This window comes from Coptis chinensis, chromosome 2 (assembly GCF_015680905.1).
Source record: "Coptis chinensis isolate HL-2020 chromosome 2, ASM1568090v1, whole genome shotgun sequence".
Lineage (NCBI taxonomy): Eukaryota > Viridiplantae > Streptophyta > Magnoliopsida > Ranunculales > Ranunculaceae > Coptis > Coptis chinensis.
The window spans coordinates 111,481,840-111,489,577 of NC_141457.1; the positions used below are offsets into that span (position 1 = coordinate 111,481,840).

Sequence of the window (7,738 nt, forward strand, 5' to 3'; positions counted from 1 at the left end):
ACATTAAATAAGATCATCATAAAATTCATCTATTACTAACCATTCAATTAAGAGGAATGAAACAAAAATAGGCAATACAATGAAAAACTCTTTCAAGAATATTTGAAATTAAAGCACTTGAAAACTTTAATTAACTACTGTAGTTATATAATAATAATAAATAAATAAATAATAATAGAATTTATGGCATGTGATGGAAAATTAGAGCACTTGTGCAAGTATCTGCAATTAAGGTGCAAAAGATGAACAACCACTTCTTATGCATAAATTTTTCAGCAACTCTCCCTATTAGAATTTAGAAGTACAGTAACCCTCTCTCTATCATCCATTCTTAACTGCATGTTTCTTACATTTAGCAACCACTAACACCCAATATGAGTCTACTCTCCAGAATGGTTCAAAGCAAAGTTTTGATCCCTTCATAAGCAATACCCAAAGAAAGTTTTTTTTTACAAAACACCTTATCACCTGCCCATTGCAATTCCTCAATGTTTTCACTCCCCGAGACTTTAATTTAATCCATTAAGACCTAGAAACAAATAATTGCGATAATAAAATGTGAAAATACTTCATCGATTGCAAAGGGTTGTTGTCACAAAAACCAAAACACAACATTAAATATGTAAAATGCAAGTCCATAGATAATTGTAGGTATTTTTATAAGCTGAAAAATTTCACACGGGCTGTTTTTTTTTGTTGAGATCTTGATTTCCAAAAACAAATTGCAAGTTTAACTTGGTTCTTGTTCATATTGTTTGAGTACTCGCTTCTTGCCAGATATCTGTAGTAGGTGGTGCTTGTGAGTACTGGTTGAACCGCACTCCCTGTCATTGAGAGACACCACTGACCGATCAAGCTTGATTCTTTAATGGATATATTGGTATCCTTGAACAACAGAACCTACATGAGAAGGTGAGCGCTGCATTTGTACAACCCAAGGAACATATATTCTTTCTTTCTAACTTTTCCCTACACCTCCTTGGTTGCCTTTTCATTCAAATTTGCCCATTGCTTTGGTGCTCTCTCTGGCCAGTCCTTCGCCTTAGACGACTAACATCATCATAACAGTTGATTCACAACCACCACGAAACAGTTGGTGACTTTCATAAATTGAAGACCCTTTATAAACTTAGCTGAAACATGTAAACCACAAAAGGGTTATGTAGATATGGTACTCAATCCAAATGACACAACAGACACATACACTAAAAAGACATATTTATGTATGCACCATGGGATAAGTGCTATTCCTCAATTTGACAACTGACATGCCCCACACCCGCCCAAAGTATCAAGCACTTGTAAATTTTCATATGTTTGCATTGACTACCCCCAAAACCTCTAAATGTTGGAGTAAAATTAGAAATCCATATCCTACTACACACATAGAATAAAATTCCACAACCTCAAGATAATGACCAAGTTCTAATGAGGCCTGAACGGTGGCATAAAAGCCTTGAGACCGTTGTAGTGCCTGATTCGCCTTGGATTATTTAGGCATTCCTTGTTTGCACATTAACTACTTATGCCACATTACTTTACTTCCTTAACCCAAAATTAATAGCCATTCTAAATTAATTCTCGAGCCACGTGTCATTGCATTCATTGTATCTTCTCAAACAGTAGCTTAACCCACCCCTTTGTCAATCCACTCATTCAATCTAGTTTTTGCAAGTGGTTCATCAATTTGTAATATTTTTCTTAAAAGGAAAAAGGAATACCTCCTTAACACGAAATCCTCCGAATGAACAAAATGATTTCGTTGCATAATAAAAAATAACAAAAATATATTGGTTATTCAAACAGACGATACTTTTCATTAAAATAGCAGGCAGACAACAATAACTTCATAGAAATATGGGTTTACCGAATGCCTATTTGTGTCATCGATTCTCCCCATTTACAAAGCCATGCTATATTACAAAGCAAATCTGGCATTTGCATGCCACCTAATGAAAACCTTAGCAAGTACCACTTTCTGACCAAACAACTTTTTCAGGGTACTACTTACCACTACAACAGGTTGCAAAAGAATACAAAGAACCGAACTTATGAAAATACAGATTGAGTAGAGCACTTAAACTATTCAAAGAACCAAACATGGGTGCATGAAAGCATGTATGAAACCCCCACCTTCACCTTTAAATTTGAGATAAGAAGTGCAGCATGCGAGCATCAACTACAAGTAGAAGAAAGCTCTTGTATTCCAATGGTCCTTGAAACTTTTGACTACGTTAGAAGCCAATAGAAGAACGCTCTTGTAATCCAACGGTCCTTAAATTTTTTTGACTACGTTAGTAGCCAATTTACCATCTCCCGCCGAAAACAAATATACTTGGATGATGCTTCTGTGCCAGAATTAGTTAGCATCACCTCAACTACCACTCGTTCTCATCTGCAAACGGAATGTGCTATATTTTATGTATTCAACTACCAGGCCATGGTCATCTTCTTGTTTCTTAAACGTCCAAGAAAGAAATGTCTGGAAAAGAGGAAATCAACTAAGGAAGTCAATGCACCTTTTCTTTAAAACCAACTTCAACACCTAGTAATTTACATAAATATTTTTTCCAAAACAAACAAAGACATAAGACATTCATACATTCAAGCATCCAAGGATGATCTTCGTTTATGTAACTTGGACTCCTCGTTACAACAACTTCCACAAAGTGAACTTCCATTCTCTATGGAAAGCACCCCATAGCAAAGTCTCATCAAGCGATTTATAACTCCTTGACAATATTTTTTGTACTATAGACAACACCGAGACACCCCTAGTGCTCAATAAAGAGTAGTATTTCTCTAGAAAACATTCATCCTAAGACTCATATAACCATGTAACATGCTACAGTTGTCGCATAATGTCTCACTCACCTTTTCTTCACCAGCGAGAAGGTAGCATACCTGCAACTCAAACACCAACCACGACATAATCATACCATATAGTGCATTCTATACACGATAAAACATTTTAAATGTGTTAAGTTTTATTATAAGTTCAATATGATAATGAATCATTAGTAATGTGTTGAGTTTAATATGGTTACCTGAATCAACCAAGTAGTTTCCAAAGATAAATATTTCTGGAACTAAGTCTCCCTAAACCACCGTGAGGAGATGAAACAAAGACGCAAGTACATGTACTAAGGAATCATATTCTACCCAGGCCATAAACTTCTTCTAAATACGACCATGCCATATAGTGACCATACTATATCCTCAATTTCGTCTTAGTAAATTCATGACAAACGCAAGACAAAAGCTTCGACTATACTTGTATTTCCACTTTAACCATAAACAAAATTAAAACACACACACACACACAATCTTCACATAAAGCTTTTGCAAAAGTCATAAGCGCGGTTTCGTGTTCCGCCTTACAAGTTCCGTTTCCGTGCCATCATATCCATAATAGCATTTGAACTTGCTCCCTCCACATTTTTTGGAAATGCAAATCAGCTCTAGGAATCCAATCAAATATCTTCTTGAATTTATTATTCCACTATCAAAACCCTGCCATGCTCCACATTGGCAAAATATTGTGATAGCAAAATCTAGCTTCAAGGCATATTGACAAACCCACAATGCATGAGGAAGAAAAAGTCCCTATCAAATAAATCTTGGTCTGAGGGTATGCCACGTGATGATCCATACAACGATTGTTCAGAGGGTTCAAAACAAGGTTCTTGACACGTGGAAACTAATGAATTATTATACATGACTAAGAACATATCAAAATTTCTGACAGCGCTTATTAGGGCAGGAATCGGGTCGGGTTCGGGTCGGATATGGCTATATCCGAATCCGAATAGTTTCGCAATATCCGAACCCCAACCCCAACTCGAATAAAACCAAAATTTAATATTCGAACCTGACCGACCCGATAGGTTAACACTACAAATTCAAAAAAAAACCCCAAAAATTATATCCGAACCTGAACCCGACACGAATAAATAAATGGATATGAAAATGCACCCGAACCCGATGTATTCGGTAATCTCGGGTCGGGTCGGATTCGGGTCTACCAGACCCGATTCCCTGCCCTAGCGCTTATGTTGTCTATATGGCCTTTGAAAGATACCAAAAATGATTTGATATATAATTAAGTTTGAGAAGACCGACCATATGATTGATAGAATTGATTGTTATGGAATGTGTAGCCTCTACCATAAGGGCTAAAGCTAGTGTCAACTGAACCCACCGTGAGAACAATTATTATGTGGCGTCAAGGATCATTCACCCTTACCATAACAACAAAACAGTTAACCAAATCTCAACATTAGATGTCAAAAAAGGAAACTAAACAAATCGAAAAGAACACCGACGTCGTGTTAGCATATTGACCAAGTTTCTTTCATGCCCAACGTCTTGTTGTTCTCTCGGTTCTCACTAGTTCTCACTATCATATTGCCTAAATTGAACCTAATAGTGCAACAGTGAACCATAGTACTTTTGGGAGCTATAGTAGATAAGCTTGTAGTCTAGATACGGTGTTCCTATATGGTGTGTCAGTGTGTGTGCTTTGCAGTTCATGATGCTTCAGAATTACAATAGTGCAAATTACAATTGGAGAATTATCGTAATTACGTTTGGTATTTTGATAGTGCAAATGCTTGTTAAAAGGAAAAGGAAAAGGAAAATAATAAATAAATAATAATAATAAAAGGACAAAACTAAAATTTCAACTCAAGTGGCAAAGCAACCTAAGATATAAATGGCATAGATACGACATGAAAACTAAAGTGGCCTAGTCACCAATCTATTAAGGGATAGAAAAGAATCTAACCTGGTTTAGAAGGAAGTCTTGTGCTAAGTTCCGTCCAACTTGTACTTGACAATCAACCAATTCTATTGCTTCTTCCCATTTCAAATCAATCCCAACATTGTAGATAGACACTACAAAGATACATCAAAAGTTAAGGATGGTTTTAGAAATAAAATAGTATGAAAAATTGAGTGCTTGGGGCGGAAAAAAATAATTATAATAACAAAATGAAGACAGAAACATCATTAAAAAACAAATGCAAAAGTTATACCTTCTGGGGATGGCTACAGCAAGAAGCTTTGTGCAAAGTGTTGGAGAGAGATCGAGATTGCCGAGTCGGGGTTTTATACTGCAAGAGTTGAGAGAGCCAATTTCTACCCATAGAGAGTTGGGGTTTTAATTGAATGTATTAAACTCTTAATTAGTAACGGAAGGAAACAATCACTGGTGCTCTAACTCTCTTTAATAAGTATGGGGGAGGGAGTAACGGTTGTACTAATGGTGTCTTCAATAATCCGATTAATTTTTCGGTGAAGGAAAATGAAATTGGCCGAGGTAATACCGGGTGGATTCAATGAGTCGTGGGTTATTTAGGAAATAGATGAAAAAAAGGAAAAGTTTAACCACAAAACTTATGCCCCCACGGCCCCACGCAATAAGCTGGGTTATTGATTGAGTTATTCAGGCCCTAAGTCCATGTCAAACTCACATTAATGTAAGTATGTAACACAATAATTAGACTAACGTATTTGAATAATACATTAAAATATCTATTATACTATGAATATACCATTAAGTAATAGCATGAATATTGATATATACATTAAATCCTTAATTAGAATATCGACGGGTTATACCATTGCTTTATTATTTATTAATTTGATATATTTAGTATGGAATAGCCATAAATGTGCATTAAATCAACGATTAAAGCTCCAAAGAGATCCACACGAATCCCCATGCACACCTAATTCAGATCCCCACACAATTCCGATCACTCTTTGTCTACCCATTTTGTTTTATTATAATAGATATACAAAACAAAATGTAATCTATATAAAAAAAAATAGGCTAAACAATATTATGGTAAATAGGCTAAACAATATTATAGTAGACAAAAGGACATAAACCAACTTTTAATCCAAAACATTAATACGTAGAAACCAACTTCTAATCAAAAATATTTTTTAATTCAGAGCAACACAAAGCAAACAATATATTATTGAAAGAGGTTAGATGCATTATTTATTTGACAGAAGCTTCCAACCAACTCAATTTTTAAATTAACTTACTTGGTCAAGCAAAATGCGTCGCTTATTCAACCATTTCATATCATATAGATTGGAATCAAGAAAATGGATAGATGGGAGATAGAAGAGAAAGCAACTAATTATACATATCTCTCAAATATTGAGTCTTCAATTTAGTTCGGATTTTATCCAATCATATCGTTAATAAATTTCACCAATTCCAATAAATTTCACCATAACAAATAACTGTATGCAAATGTATTTAACTAACTTCAAAGAATAATTCACGGGGAATCGGAAATTGGATGCAAATGCATTGAAAATAAACCTCGAAGAATAATTAACGAGAAATCGGAAACTAAATAAACTTTGATGATCCCATAAAGTGAATCATGTATAATTTTTTGAATGTCATGTTTGCAAAGATACTACATAAGGATCAATAGAAGTTGGTGTGTAGGTATTACACACCACATTGGATAATTAACGGGAAATCAAAAACCGGATGCAAATGCATTAAACTACCCTCTAATTAATAACTAACAAGGAAACGGAAACTTGATGCAAATGCATTGAGCTAACATCAAATAATAATTAACATAAAATCGGAAACTAGATGCAACTGCATTGAACCAACCTCAAAGAATAACTAACGAAAAATCGCGGGAAATCGGATACTGAAACAAATTTATCGAACTAACCTCAAAGAAGTATTAAAGAGAAATCGAGAAACTTGATGCAAATGTAACGAACTAACCTCAAAGAATAATTAATGAGAAATTAGAACATGAATGCAAATGCATTGACCTAAACACAATGAATAATTAACGAAAAATCAGAAATTGAATGCAAATGCATGGAACTAACTTCAAAGAATAATTAACGAGAAATAGAAAAATGGATGAAAACACATTGAACTAGCCTCAGAGAATAATTAATGGTAAATTAGAAACTGGATGCCAATACATCGAACTAACCTCAAAGAATAATTAATGAAAAATCGAAAACTGGATAAAAATGCATCGAACTAACCTCAAAGAGCAATTAATGGGAAATTGGAAATTGGATGCAAATGCATCAAACTAACCTCAATAAATTATTAACGGGAAATCGAAAACTGGATGCAAATACATCGAACTAACCTCAAATAATAATTAACGAAAAATTAAAAATTGGATGTAACGACATCGAGCTAGCCTCAAAGAATCATTAACTAACATGAAATCAGAAACTAGATGCATAATCGCAAATACAACGAACTAACGAAAAATCAAAAACAGGATACAAATGCATTGAACTGACCTCATAGAATAATTAATAGGAATCGAAAGCTAGATGCAACTACATCGAATTAAGCTCAAACAATAATTAAAATAAAATAAAAAACAGGATGCATATACATCGAATTAACGGGAAACTGGATGCAAATGTAAGGAATTAATCTAAAAAATAATTAACAATAAATCGAAAATTGGTTGCAACTGCATGGAACTAACCTCAAAGAATAATTAATATGAAATTGGAAACTTGATGAAATTGCATTTAACTAACCTCAAAGAATAATTAACAAGAAATCATAAAACTGGATGAAAATGTGTTGAACTAACCTCAAAGAATAAGTAACGGAAAATTGGATATAAATACATTGAATTAATCTCAAAGAATAATTAACAATAAATCAAAAAATTGGATGAAAATGCGTTGAACTAACCTCAAAGAATAA

General features: G+C 34.2%; 1 long non-coding RNA gene across 1 annotated transcript; it reads right to left on the reverse strand.

Annotated features, from left to right (window-relative positions):
• Positions 1–1,825: 1,825 nt before the first annotated feature.
• LOC147520657 (uncharacterized) lies at positions 1,826–5,759 on the reverse strand. Its single transcript, XR_015212755.1, has 3 exons — positions 5,037–5,759; positions 4,787–4,896; positions 1,826–2,904 (listed from the first exon to the last, which is right to left on the reverse strand). It is a non-coding gene; the product is annotated as an uncharacterized LOC147520657 (long non-coding RNA).
• Positions 5,760–7,738: the final 1,979 nt, after the last annotated feature.